The 14,965-nt window shown below is 40.2% G+C and overlaps 1 non-coding gene across 1 annotated transcript; it reads left to right on the top strand.

The window, feature by feature from the left end:
* The first annotated feature begins 10,172 nt into the window (after window positions 1–10,172).
* LOC127088915 (small nucleolar RNA R71) lies at window positions 10,173–10,279 on the top strand. Its single transcript, XR_007790718.1, has one exon. It is a non-coding gene; the product is annotated as a small nucleolar RNA R71 (small nucleolar RNA).
* Window positions 10,280–14,965: the final 4,686 nt, after the last annotated feature.

Genomic DNA, 14,965 nt, shown 5'->3' with positions numbered 1-14,965 from the left:
AAATAAATGAAAGTAGTGCAAGTGTGAGAAATAAATAAAGTAAAGACAGTGCGGGAAAGTAAATAAAGTAAAGACAGTGCGGGAAAGTAAAGTAGATAAAGGAAAAGTAATAAAAACTTGCTCCAATTGGAGGGTTGAATAAAATGCGAAACAGAAATGAAAATGGCGGCAGGATTAACTTCCTTCCAAAGTGCTCCAAACTCGATTACAGACTCGATCACGGACTTGATTACACAATTGTAGTAACACCTCGATGTGAAGCGATTACCACTTTAAAATATTAAATATATGCCTAAGTGAAACTAAGTTTGCTCTAAGTTTGGATGATTAAACAAATGAATTCGAGTCTCTATTTATAGACAAGTAAAATAATGGAAAAGACAAGGATGCCTTTCAGTTTGAAATTGGGAGGGAAAACATTTCTTCTTGTGGCGCTCGCCACAACCCCATGGCGTCCGCCATAAGAGCAAAGTGTGGCGCCCAAGTGGAGGTAGTGGGGAACGTGGCAGTTGAGGGAAGTTGATATGTGACACGTCATGGCTGGATCTATGGCGCCAGCCACAGTGGGAGCCACAAGTGTAAAATGCTGAATTTTAGGGTTTTTAGCTTGTTTTCACTCCTTTTCTCGATCGGGACTCCGATTAGACTGAAAACCTGAAAACAAAGAGAAACATAGTAATAACATAACAAAATAACAATAAAACAACTAAAATACATGCGAAATCGGAGTCGAAAATATGATGAATTTCAGTGTCATCAGATTCTCCCACACCTAAACCCTTGCTTGTCCTCAAGCAAAACACTAAAAAGCTCATAGAAGAAAAACTGGTGTCAACGAGTGATTCAGGCTAAAAGATTTCTTAATTCAAGTCGGGATGCGGTGATAGGTACTAACTGAGTGAACTAAGGGTATCATGATGACACTTATCCGAAAAATATGGACATAGACTCCATTCCTATATTAACCAACCCATATTATCCCACAATACCTAGGCTTGTCTCTTCATCTCTTTTTGTGTCCTTTTCATTCAGGCGCAATCACATTAAGCCCGTTATCCGTACATGCTTCATAGCAGAGTGACCTAACTACAGTTGTGTGGGATCGGATCCTAATCCGCCCTACCGAGCTCAGCGCCAGATACCTCTGAACCAACTAATAGCGGGTGAGCTTTTCTTTTTCTTTTTCTTTTGTAGCAAATTTTTTTTACAACCTTTTTGGTTTAAATGACTTTGTGAAGGCCACCTATACCGGAGTTGCCTTTTTGCTTTTATTTATTTATTCCACTAGATCATTCACTTATGTTCATCGGTCCCCTACGTAGAGGATGCGTAGGCCGGAGCTGACTGCTGGGATAAACTACTGAGGACTTATACTGAAATGATGATTAAGGCCATGGTATATGGGGTTTCGGGAGTGATTCCTATATTCATGAAGTCTATGGTGCTAAAACAATACTGATGTTTCAAAAAGTTCTCCCAAGTCACCGCATCCTTACTCAAACCCGTCTTAAAACCCAAAAACTTTTAGAATAACACCGTTTTCTTTTGCAAAAAAAATTTGTTAGGGCTAAAGGAATGGGGAGATTAGACTGTACTAAAGATACACTATACTGGTGACTCGTCAGACTCATGCATTATCTAAAACACTCAAACTAAAAGCAAAATGAAATAAAATAAACAACTAAAAAGCAATAAAAAATAAACAATCTAACTAAAAACAACAAAGAAAAATAGAAAGCGATAAAGTATCCTCCCACACTTAAATCGAACATTGTCCCCAATGTTTCGAAGTAAGATAAGGGGAGAGTCACCTGACATCCTACTGCTGACCACTGGTACCTTTGCCATCCTGAGGTGGACGACGGGTTCGGCTGCGACGACGGTCTCTCTGATCCATCATGGCCTGTAAGGCATCCTGAGCAGTCCTCACCTCTCGAAGGTTACTTAAAATGGAACCCTGAGTGGCTTCGATAAGTGTAGAATGTTGACGGTGGTATTTTTGTTGACGGGCTTGCTCGTTCGTGATCGTAAGCAGGGACTGTACAACAGTCTCATAGGATCTATCTGTCCTCCGTTGTGATTCTTGCATGAAGCTCATGTTATCCGCCAGTTATTGCTGAATGGTAGAGAGTAGGTTATCACGCCTTTGCTCTCTAGCCATGTGGTCACGCCACATCTCCTCTGTAATATAAAATCCAGGAGCAGAACCTGCAAAAGAAGAAGATGGTGCGGTGTGTGGTGGTGAAGGGTGATGGGGGGATACATGAGGTGCGGGAGATCGCTCTCTCCGATCATATTCTTCATCAGTGTCGTGTCCCTCCTCATCAAGAACATTAGGAGGAAGAGGACCCAAAACAGGTGGAGCATCTAAAACATAGGTCCAATTCCTTTCATTACGTACATCAGTACGTCTAGTGCATGGTAAAACAACAGATGGGATAGCTATACCATGAACCATAAGCACATAACCTCCTTCTCTCCTCAATTGGCACAATTTCATATCTCTCAGAAATTTTAGGTTGATTGTGCGAGGAGGTAAGGGATCTATGGTAGCTATCTCATTGTTCAGGTTAAGTGCCCAAGCAATAGACGTAATGAGTCCTCCGAAAACAATAGGTCCCGCTTTATTAAGAGTTAAAGCCATATGAGCGAGCATAAACGTGACCGAATTAATTCTTCTATTTGTGAGGCTTCCTTGCAAAAATAGAAGTTCTCGAGCATTGACCTTGTTTGGATTCTCCCGGCCAAAAATAGTACATGCCAACAGATATCTAAAAACTCTGATGGCCGGGTTATGGATGGTCGAGGCAAGAATTCCTTCAAAAGAATTTATGGAAGTGTTTGACAATCTCTTCCAGAAGGAAAACACCTCGACCGACCAATCTGAATCCAAAGGGGCCTCACAAATAGCACCTTCCCCATGAGGAATTCCTAACAGGCTTGCTAGTTCGTCGGTACTGAATTCATATTCAACAGCAAACATTCTAAATCTGACAGTACCAACTGTGCTAGCAGTGTTAGGATTGACAATATACATTAAAGAACTTAAAAATTCGATTGTCAATCGCTCAAAGGTAGGTTCTTTGTTTGAAAAGATAGTATGCAAGCCTAAATTATCTAATAAATAAAAAATGCTATGGTAGATACCCAAAGTATAAAGACAATTTTCATCCACATACCTTGTCGGAAGAATTTCCCGATTTTGCAATCTTTCGATAATCTTCCTTTGCCTATCTCCCGGTTTCCCTCCTCGAAGGATAAATCCATTTAACTCCATTATTTAGCTCTTGCAATACGATGAAGAAGATGAAGATGGGTTTGTAAAAAGGTGGGATTTTTATGAAATTCGACGGATGAAAATGAAAATGGAAGTTGGGAAAATGATTTGTATGGTGTGAAGATGAGAAATGTGGGAGCTTTTGTGGGGTTCAAGGGCGTTTTTGCAAGGTGGAAAAATGGGTTTTTGAGCTTTGAAGGTATGAAAATGGTGGAAAATGTGAGTCTGCCCCGAGCTTATACAGACGCTGTGGCGGGCGCCACAACATCCATGGCGGGCGCCACAAGGCTAAATTCGGCTGGGCCGGATTTTGGTCATTTGGCTTGGGCTTCTCGTTCTCTTTTCGGTTGGGGAGTCCAGATAGCGTTTGCATTGTAATTTCCTATTGACATAAGGCTTGCATAATTTTATAAAAATAAAATTTAAAACATTAGGCTAATAAATAAATAAATAATATAATTAACTAGACTATGATAAAAATATAAATACAATAAACAAACATAAAACATATATATATATATATATATATATATATATATATATATATATATATATATATATATATATATATATATATATATATATATATATATATATATATATATATATATAGATGTGGGAGTATCAATGTGCTAACATAGTTAAGAAAATATCCCAAATGCAATGATATAAAATAAGTTAGGTAAATGCGAAAAATATAAGCATAAATGAGACAAAATAAAATGAGATGGTAAAGTCAAATAGTAGGGGGTTCGTCTGCCTGAGTAGATCCACGAAGCATGGCTATCTCCTGGTGAAGCTCGGCAATCTCTTGGTATAAACAGTCAGCCTCGGTAGCGTGTGTGAGATCGGATACTCCCATCTGTAAGGTAAGGTCGGCTATCTCCTGCCTAAGCCCGACGATCTCTCTACGACACTCTGCAATCTGGGTGCGGATGTCTGGGGTCTGCAATGATAAATTGTTAGAGAATACAGTGATCCTGGGTGAAGGTGGTGATCTCGGCTCCTCGATAGTCTCTCCCTGGCCCTCCAAGGCATAACTCCAGTTTGCTGGGTCATGAATGTTGGTCATCATAGGATCAGGCAGTGTAAAATAATGTATCGCCTCGCTATCGATCAGCAGTTTGAACTGTCTTGGATTGAAGGAGGATCTCCTCATCAATCCTCTGGTCAAGCTAAAGTCGATATCCATAGTAGTGTACCCACAGTAGGTCCTGAGATGTAGCAGCTTGCAGGATAGACCTAGGGCGATGGCAATCTGTGTGATGATCCCTCCTACATGAATGACTCCTTCGGACGATCTGGGAACACCGCTGAGGCCACACAACAGAAAGTTCCCACATGCCACGGGGCGAGACTGGGATGCACAAAATAATAGGAATATCTCCTTCTCACTCAGTAACGTCTCAGTATCTGGTCTTCCCAGGAAGGAGTGTGCCAGTATCATCTGGCAGTATCTAAAAGCAGGGTTATGTATAGCCTAGGACAACTGAGTAGACGGGTCCTGGCTCCCTCCTCCGGAGATATCGCTCCAGAACTTTTCCACTTCCTTACCCAGAAAGTATCCCATCGGTGTCTCAGAGATAGCGCCAGGGGTGGTCTGGAAACCCAATAGGTCACCGAACTCCTTCTGGCTGAAAGAGTACTCAACTCCAAAGAGCCTGAAAGCAGCATACCCATCCGGTCCAGAGTAAGGGTCATAATCAAATGAACTGAGGAACTCCAACGTCAAGTTCCTGTAGGTGTTGATCAGGTCGTCAGCGAACTCGTCCCAATGGAGCTGGTGGCTCAGAAATCGGATGCTTGGCTCATTGCCCAAGGCCTCCATGCAATGCTGGTCTTGTTAGCATGTAGGCGCCATATGGCGCTGGTAAAGAGCTATGTAGCGCTCTCTGGGCATCATCCCTATAGGCTACGTGCATATTGTCGAAGTCCTGCATCCTGTAAAAGTTAGGAAAAGGGATCCTAAAAATACAAACATTTCAAATATTTAGTCTCGGTGAAAATATGATTAAAAATAAAATAAAATAAATAAATGCAAAAAGGTAAAACAAGATAAGAAAACCATGGGTTGCCTCCCAAGCAGCGCTTGTTTAACGTCATTAGCTTGACGATCAGAATTTATACACCTGTAGTAGGGATCGGTGGATCGATCAGAGTGTGGCTTGAGTAGTCTGTTGGAATGTCTCCTCCTTCGTAGAGCTTCAGTCTTTGTCCATTTACAATGAATGGACTATAAGTTTCGTTCTTGATTTCTACGGCTCCGGATCTCAGAATCTTGGATACTTCGAAAGGGCCAGTCCATCTTGAGCGCAGCTTCCCAGGGAAAAGTCGTAACCTAGAGTTGAACAAGAGAACAGGGTCGCCTATATTGAATTCTTTCTTAACTACTCTTTTGTCGTGCCAGGCTTTTATTCTCTCTTTGTATATTTTGGCATTCTCGTAGGCAGATTGCCGAAGTTCTTCTAGTTTGTGAATGTTAAGGATACGCTTTTCACCAGCGGTCAGGTAATCTAAATTCAAAGTTTTAATGGCCCAATGGGCCTTATGCTCTAATTCAAAAGGTAAGTGACAGGATTTTCCATAGACTAGTTGGTAGGGAGTTGTTCCTATAGGGGTTTTGAAAGCGGTTCTATAGGTCCATAATGCTTCTTGAAGCTTCTGAGACCACTCTCTTCTAGATATTGACACCGTTTTTTCTAGGATTTGTTTTATCTCCCTATTGGATACTTCTACTTGGACACTAGTCTGTGGGTGGTATGGTGTTGCTACTCTATGCCTAACTCCATATTTTCTTAAAAGTTTATCAAATATTCTCGATATGAAGTGCGATCCTCCATCGCTTATTACTAAACGGGGTGTTCCAAATCTAGGGAATATATAATTTTTGAATAACTTGATCACTACCCTAGTATCGTTTGTGGGTGCAGCTATGGCTTCAATCCACTTAGATACGTAGTCCACAGCTACTAAGATATACTTGTTTCCTAAGGATGGTGGGAAAGGACCCATGAAATCTATACCCCATACGTCGAAGAGTTCTACTTCCTGAATGTTTCTTAGAGGCATCTCGTCACGCCTTGAAATGTTTCCAGTACGTTGGCATCTATCACATTTGACAATGCAAGCATGGAAATCGCGCCACATGGTAGGCCAGAATAAGCCAGCTTGAAGAATCTTAGCGTATGTCTTAGAGGTGCTCGCATGTCCACCATAGGGTGCAGAGTGGCAATGCTCAATTATACTTTTTACCTCCTCTTCTGGAACGCAACGATGAAAAATGCCATCTTTACCCCTTTTGAAAAGGAGTGGTTCGTCCCAATAAAAGTTTCTCACATCGTTGAAGAACTTCTTCTTGCGGTGGTAGTCAAGATCAGGGGGTACGATATCAGCAACTAGGTAATTAACAAAGTCTTCATACCATGGTACGTTACTTACTGCTAAGGACTTTTGGAAGTGCTCATGAGGGCCTAGGCTATCGTCTTCAATGGTTTCTAGTCTAGCTATCAGTCTATCATAGGCCAAATCATCGTTTATGGGTACTAAGTCTGGTTTTAGGTGTTCTAGCCTAGAAAGGTGATCAACTACTACATTTTTAGTGCCTTTTTTTATCTCTTATATCTAAATCAAACTCTTGTAGTAACAGAATCCATCGGAGTAACGAATGGCAGCATGATCAGTGTAAACTATAATTTTGGCTCCTACTAGATAAGATCTAAATTTGTCTATAGCAAAAACTACAGCGAGTAATTCCTTTTCATTCGTGGCGTAGTTAAGTTGGGCAACATCTAGGGTTCTATTGGCATAATAAATTGCATGTAATTTTTTATCTTTCCTTTGTCCTAGAACGGCTCCAACCGCATAATCACTAGCGTCACACATTATCTCAAAAGGTTATGACCAATCAGGGGGTTTCATAATAGGTGCTGATATTAACACTTGCTTTAAAAGATTAAATGTGTCATTACATTTTCCATCGAAAATGAATTCATCATCTTTCATTAAAAGGCCAGTTATGGGTTTAGTTATTTTGGAGAAGTCCTTGATAAAACGCCGATAAAATCCAGCGTGTCCAAGGAAACTTCGGACTTCTCTGATGGTTTTGGGTGGTTCTAGGTTCTCTATAACTTCTATCTTAGCTCTATCTACCTCTGTACCTTTTTCGGAAACTATATGTCCTAAAACAATTCCTTCGGTCACCATGAAATGACACTTTTCCCAATTTAGCACGAGGTTCACCTCCACGCATCTCTCTAGGATTTTCTCAAGGTTAGCAAGACAATTGTGGAAATCAAATCCGCAAACTGAGAAATCATCCATAAATACTTCCATGATACCATCTAGGTAATCTGTAAAGATTGACATCATGCAGCGTTGGAAAGTAGCTGGTGCGTTACTGAGGCCGAATGGCATTCGTCTGTAGGCAAAAGTTCCATAAGGGCATGTAAAGGTAGTTTTTTCTTGATCTTCGGGGTGGATAGGTATTTGGAAGAATCCAGAGTATCCATCTAAATAGCAGAAGTAAGAGTGTCTGGCTAGACGCTCCAACATCTGGTCTATAAATGGTAAAGGGAAATGATCCTTCCTGGTTGCTTTATTTAATTTTCTATAGTCTATACACATCCGCCATCCTCATTCTATCCGTTTTGCTACATGTCCGCCTTTATCGTTTTGCACGACTGTGATGCCTCCCTTTTTAGGTACTACATGCACAAGGCTCACCCACTTACTATCCGAGATCTGATAAATTATACTTGCCTCAAGTAACTTAAGAACTTCCTTCTTAACAACATCACTCATTATAGGGTTTATTCTTCTCTGATGTTCTCTGGAGGGTTTTGAATCTTCTTCGAGCGAAATCCGATGCATGCATACAGATGGGCTTATACCTTTCAGGTCAGAGATATTATATCCTAAGGTTGAGGGATATCTTCGTAAAACATCTAAAAGTAGGTATGTTTCCTCTTGGCTCAAGGTAGCAGTGACTATAACTGGACGGTTCATCTCTTCATCGAGGAACTCATATCTCAAGTTCTTAGGCAGTTCCTTAAGTTCTAAGGTTGGTTTCTTAGGGCATGGCATAGGATCTGGGGTAAGGGATAAACATTCGTAAAGGTTATCGTCGATGTAGGGTTTCCTAAAGTCATCATCTTCCATTATGAGAGTTGATGGTAACTTAATTGTTTTTATGATTTCTTCTTGTTCTAATTCCCTAACGCATTCATCAATGATATCTAAGGCATAACATGCGTCTCCCATCACAGGTGCCATAAGAAATTTTGAAAGTATAAGTTCTATTTTCTCGTCACCTACCTCAAAGGTCAACTTTCCTCTCTTGACATCTATTATGGCTCCTGCAGTTGATAAGAACGGTCTACCTAGAAGGATTGGTATATCATTGTCCTCTTTGATGTCCATGACAACAAAATCAGTAGGGATAAATAACTGACCTATCCTAACAGGGACATCTTCTAATATGCCTATCAGATACTTAACAGATCTATCGGCTAACTGAAGTGACATCTTAGTAGGTTGTAATTCTCCTAAGTTTAATCTCTCACAAACTGCTAAAGGCATTAAGCTCACACTAGCTCCTAAGTCTAGAAAAGCTTTTTCGATGACATGACTTCCCAAAAGACAAGGAATGGAGAAATTTCCAGGATCTTTATCATTTTTGGCTAACTTATTCTCGGAAATAGAATTGCATTCCAAGGGTTTCGGATCGTCTAGTTTACGTTTGTTGGTAAGGATGTCTTTGAGGAACTTGGCATAAGAAGGTATTTGGGTGATGGCTTCTGTGAAAGGGATTTCTACGTGAAGTTTTTCTATAACCTTAATAAATTTCTGATACTGGTTATTGATCTGGGTTTGTTTGAGTCTTTGCGGATATGGTATAGGTGGTTTATATGGCGGGGGTGGTATATAGGTTTTATCTTTAGGTTCTTCTCCTTTTTTTTGACTTTCCTGGTTTTCAGATTCCTCTGGTTCCTTTACTTCGTCCGTTGGTTCGGTATATTCCTTAGAAGTTTTGGGTTCGCTTAATCTGGGGTTTGGTGGCTCATCATAAGCGTTCCCACTTTGTAAGGTAATGCCATTGGCTTGCCCTCTCGGATTCTGTTGAGGTTGTCCAGGGAACTGTCCTCCAGGTGTGGTCTGGGGGGCTTGGTTTAAAGCTACCTGAGAGATCTGGGTTTCAAGCATCTTAGTATGAGTAACTATTTGGTCAACCTTGGTTCCTAACTGGGTAATCAGTTCGTTAACATGAATGTTTTGGTTCATGAACTCTTTATTTTGTTGGGTTTGAGCAGTGATAAAATTTTCCATAATTTTCTCAAGGCTCGGCTTTGGTGGTACGAGTTGCATAGGTTGATTTGGTCTTGGGGCTTGGTAACCTGATTGTCTCGGAGGTGCATTATTTTGGATAGGGTTATTGTTCTTATAGGAGAAGTTTGGGTGATTCCTCCATCCAGGGTTATATGTATTCGAATATGGGTTCCCTTGTGTGTAGTTCACTTGCTCAGAGTGGGTTTCGTTTAATAGACTGCATTCTGCAGATTGGTGTCCTTTGGTTCCACATATCTCACAATCCGATGAAACTGCGGCTGCAGTATTCGGGTTTACGCACATATGCTCGACCTTGAGAGCTAATGCGTCCATTTTAGCTTGCATCATGTCTATAGAGCTTAGTTCATGTACTCCTCCTTGGGCTTCCTTCTTCTCAACTGTCGCTCGTTCGACTCCCCATGATTGATGGTTTTGAGCCATATCTTCGATGAGGGCACTAGCTTCAGGATAAGGTTTGTTCATCAACGCACCGCCTGCGGTAGCGTCGATGGTCATCTTAGTGTTATAGTGAAGTCCATTATAGAAGGTCTGAATGATTAACCAATTTTCTAAACCATGATGTGGGCATGCTCTTAACAACTCTTTATATCTCTCCCAAGCTTCGAACAACGATTCTCCTTGGTTTTGGGTAAATCTGGTTATACGGTTTCGAAGAACGGCGGTCTTACTTGGGGGAAAGTATCTAGCAAGGAATACTCTTCTAAGGTTATCCCAAGTCGTAATGGAATTGGGTGGAAGGGAATCTAACCAAGATAGGGCTTTATCTCTGACGGAAAAAGGGAATAATCTTAAACGGATTGTCTCAGGAGAAGCTCCATTGGTTTTAAAAGCGTCTGCTAATTGGAGAAAGATTTGTAAATGTTGGTTTGGGTTCTCAGTAGCGAGACCTGTGAATTGTCTCTGTTGCACTAGTTGCAATAGGGAGGGTTTAAGTTCGAAATTATTAGCTGGGATGGTTGGGTTTACTATACTAGAACTAGGTTCTTCGTTGGATGGTTGGGTGAAGTCCTTAAGAGGTATTTGGTTTTGATCTTCGGCCATAGCTCTCCTAATTCTATGGAAGAATAAACGTGCACGAGCGTAACGTTCAGGTTCTGCCAGAGGGTATACTAAGCTTCCGGTGCTGCGAGTTCTTCGCATTGACCGGCGGGTAATAACCTAAGTCTAAACGATATAACAACAGGGTCTGAAATTTGACGAAATTGGTCCCCGACAACGGCGCCAAAAACTTGATGCGTGCTTTTCGTAAGTATACGAACGCGTCAGAGTAATATAAAAGATTGTCGAATCTACAGAGACCAAGTGTCAATCTATCGTTATCTATTGTTATGGTGTTTATCTAAGGTAATCAAAACAGGGGTTTTTAGAGTGTATAATGAAAAGTAAAGTATTAAATTAAATTCAATTGATAAAGACAGGCTCGAATGTAATTCACATAATTAATTAATAATCCAAGTACTTGCTAATAGAACTACTTGGGCAGTGTTTCCTACTTTGAAAAGAACCAATTTAACAGGAACTGTCGCTTTCGCGTATTCAGAACCGAGTTGTACTCCCTAATCAAACCCTCTTATTGTCACTTATAAAAAGGCGCGCATTGCGTTAGAGTAGTAAACCTATTTTTAAGAAATATAGTATCTTGACTAAGTTGAAAAGTATTTTGACCTGGATTTCTTAACCAAAAGAGGTTCTTACGAACCAGACTCAAAACTTATAAACGCGTCCGAAAATAGTTTTAAAATCACTTTTCTTCTTAAGTTAAAAACTCCTAATGAACTAAACAAAGCGCTTTCGCTGTTTTTGAAATAGTTAAAAACAACTAAGTTTAAAAAGACGTTGGACGACTTTCGATCTTACCCAACGGAAATTAAGTACGGGAAAACTTAGGTTGAAAGTCAAAATAGCCCTTAAGTGTTTCTACTAACAATTGTATGGATTATCGGTTCAATTACGATCCTTACATTCTAACCTTTATAGGTTTAGTTAGACATGGTAAAGTAAAGGTGCATTTTAATTTAAATAAAAGTAGTGCGAGTGCGGAAAGTAAATAAAAGTAGTGCGAGTGCGGAAAATAAATGAAAGTAGTGCGAGTGCGAGAAAGAAATAAAAGTAATGCGAGTGCAGAAAATAAATGAAAGTAGTGCGAGTGTGAGAAATAAATAAAGTAAAGACAGTGCGGGAAAGTAAATAAAGTAAAGACAGTGCGGGAAAGTAAAGTAGATAAAGGCAAAGTAATAAAAACCTGCTCCAATCGGAGGGTTGAATAAAATGCGAAACGGAAATGAAAATGGCGGCAGGATTAACTTCCTTCCAAAGTGCTCCAAACTCGATTACAAACTCGATCACAGACTTGATTACAGAATTGTGGTAACACCTCGATGTGAAGCGATTACCACTTTAAAATACTGAATATATGCCTAAGTGAAACTAAGTTTTCTCTAAGTTTGGATGATTAAACAAATGAATTCGAGTCTCTATTTATAGGCAAGTAAAATAATGGAAAAGACAAGGATGCCCTTCAGTTTGAAATTGGGAGGGAAAACTTTTCTTCTTGTGGCACCTGCCACAACCCCATGGCGCCTGCCATAAGAGCAAAGTGTGGCGCCCAAGTGGAGGTAGTGGGGAACGTGGTAGTTGAGGGATGTTGATCTGTGACACGTCATGGCTGGACCTATGGCGCCAGCCACAGTGGGAGCCACAAGTGTAAAATGCTGAATTTTAGGGTTTTTAGCTCGTTTTTACTCATTTTCTCGATCGGGGCTCCGATTAGACTGAAAACCTGAAAACAAAGAGAAACATAGTAATAACATAACAAAATAACAATAAAACAACTAAAATTCATGCGAAATCGGAGTCGAAAATACGGTGAATTTTAGTGTCATCACCTACTGCTTGGGGAGAACTAATAATATTCCACACTCAGGGCTTTACTGCTTTCGAACCACTGTTGATATTCCTTTTAAATGAAATGGATTTCTTAAAATTAATGCTTTTTATATGTTTAAGAAAATATGATTTTGATAAAAAATTTAATTTTCAAAATGATCATAATAAAATTAAAACTATTTGGCTGATTAAATAAAAGTAGAAACAATTGGATAAAAGCTCAACTTTATTTAATAGAATGGTAGTCCGTCGATGACAAGACTCCGTAGATCTTTACAAAGTTGAAAATGGTAATTTACATGCAAAAGGGTTACATTGAATACAATGATCACTAATCCTTCTACCAACTCCTGATATCCACTGTGCTCTTGGGGGCTACTGGGGACGAAATAATCAAAACCGACCGTTGCACTCAAGAATGCCTTCAAAACGGAAGATCAGCAGGATGCACTTACTTGCCATAATCCCTAGTTTTTGCATAAATTGCCCCAAGGTGGGGTATTTAATTTATCGTGATAATTCTTTCTGTTTTATGTCTCTAATTTTTGCCTGAACCTCCCTTTCGGGTTTTTAATCCACCGAGACGCTCTTTTTTGCCTAAGTCGCCCTTTCGGGTTTTCAACTTAGCGAGTTGTTCTTTTCTTTTTAGGCAAAGTATTTCTTGACTGCATCCGCGTTTACAGGACGCATGAACTCTTCACCATCCATAGTTGTAAGAATCAAAGCACCGCCTGAAAAGGCTCTCTTAACAACATATAGGCCTCCATAATTAGGAGTCCATTTGCCCCTAGAATCTAGTTTGAAAGATAGAATCTTCTTGAGCACAAGTTCACCTTCTCGGAAAACACGAGGTCTGACCTTCTTATCAAAAGCTTTCTTCATTCTCTGCTGATATAACTGACCATGACACATGGCAGTCAGTCTCTTCTCTTCGATCAAATTCAGCTGATCATACTTGGTTTGACACCATTCAACCTTAGTCAACTTGGCTTCCATCAGCACACACAATGATGGGATCTCAACCTCTATGGGGAGCATAGTTTCCATGCCATAAACAAGTGAGAAAGGGGTTGCCCCTGTTGAAGTGCGGATGGATGTACGATACCCGTGCAAAGCAAATGGGAGCATCTCATACCAATCTTTGTACGTTACAATCATCTTCTGAATGATCTTCTTGATGTTCTTATTTGCAGCTTCAACGACCCCATTCATCTTAGGTCTGTAGGGAGAAGAATTGTGATGTGCAATCTTGAAGTCCTTGCAAAGAGCTTCCACCATAATGTTATTCAAGTTTGATCCATTATCAGTAATGATCTTACTTGGCACACCATATCAGCATATAATCTTATTCTTGATAAACCTTATAACAACTTGCTTGGTTACATTTGCATACGACGTCGCTTTAACCCATTTTGTCAAGTAATCAATAGCTACCAAAATGAAACGATGTCCATTCAACGCTTTGGGCTCAATCATACCAATCATGTCAATTCCCCACATGGAGAAAGGCCATGGGGAGGAAATGACGTTCAACAGTGTCAGAGGAACATGAATCTTATTTGCATATATTTGACACTTATGGTATTTCTTCACAAACTTGCAACAGTCAGATTCCATTGTCAGCCAATAGTAACCTGCTCGCAACATATTCTTTGCCATTGCATGTCCATTGGAATGAGTACCAAAGGAACCTTCATGGACTTCAGTCATCAACAGGTCTGCTTCGTGTCTATCCACGCATCTAAGCAAAACCATATCGAAGTTTCTCTTGTATAACACATCACCATTTAGGTAGAAATTGCCAGCTAATCTCCTCAAAGTCTTCTTATCTTTCAAAGATGCCCCAGACGGGTAAATCTGACTTTGGAGGAAACACTTGATGTCGTAATACCATGACTTTTCGCCTTTGATCCCTTCAACAACGAACACATGAGCTGGCCTATCAAGACGCATCAGAGTCAAATTGGGAACCTCATTCCAATATTTTACCATGATCATTGAAGCCAACGTTGCAAGGGCATCTGCCATCCAGTTTTCATCTCGAGGTATATGATGAAATTCAACCTTTGTAAAGAAAGTTGAAATCCTCCTCACATAATCTCTATATGGTATCAAACCGGGTTGATTCGTCTCCCATTCACCTTTGATTTGATTCACGACCAAAGCTGAATCTCCATAGACATCTAAATACTTGATTCTGAGATTAATGGCCTCTTCAAGCCCCATAATGCAAGCTTCATATTCTGCCATATTATTTGTAGACTTGAAAGTCAGTCTGGCTGTAAACGGAAAATGGGCGCCTTGAGGAGTAATAATCACTGCCCCAATATCATACCAATTAACATCTCCATTAAATACCATGCCCCAACGAGAACCAGGTTCTAGCCCTTCTTCAAGCAATGGTTCATCACAGTCTTTCATTTTCAAGTACAAGATCTCTTCATCAGGAAAATCATA

Source organism: Lathyrus oleraceus, chromosome 5 (assembly GCF_024323335.1).
Source record: "Lathyrus oleraceus cultivar Zhongwan6 chromosome 5, CAAS_Psat_ZW6_1.0, whole genome shotgun sequence".
NCBI classification, from domain to species: domain Eukaryota; kingdom Viridiplantae; phylum Streptophyta; class Magnoliopsida; order Fabales; family Fabaceae; genus Lathyrus; species Lathyrus oleraceus.
The sequence above is the reverse complement of the archived record's forward strand: the minus strand, read 5'-3'. Positions and strand labels throughout refer to the sequence as shown.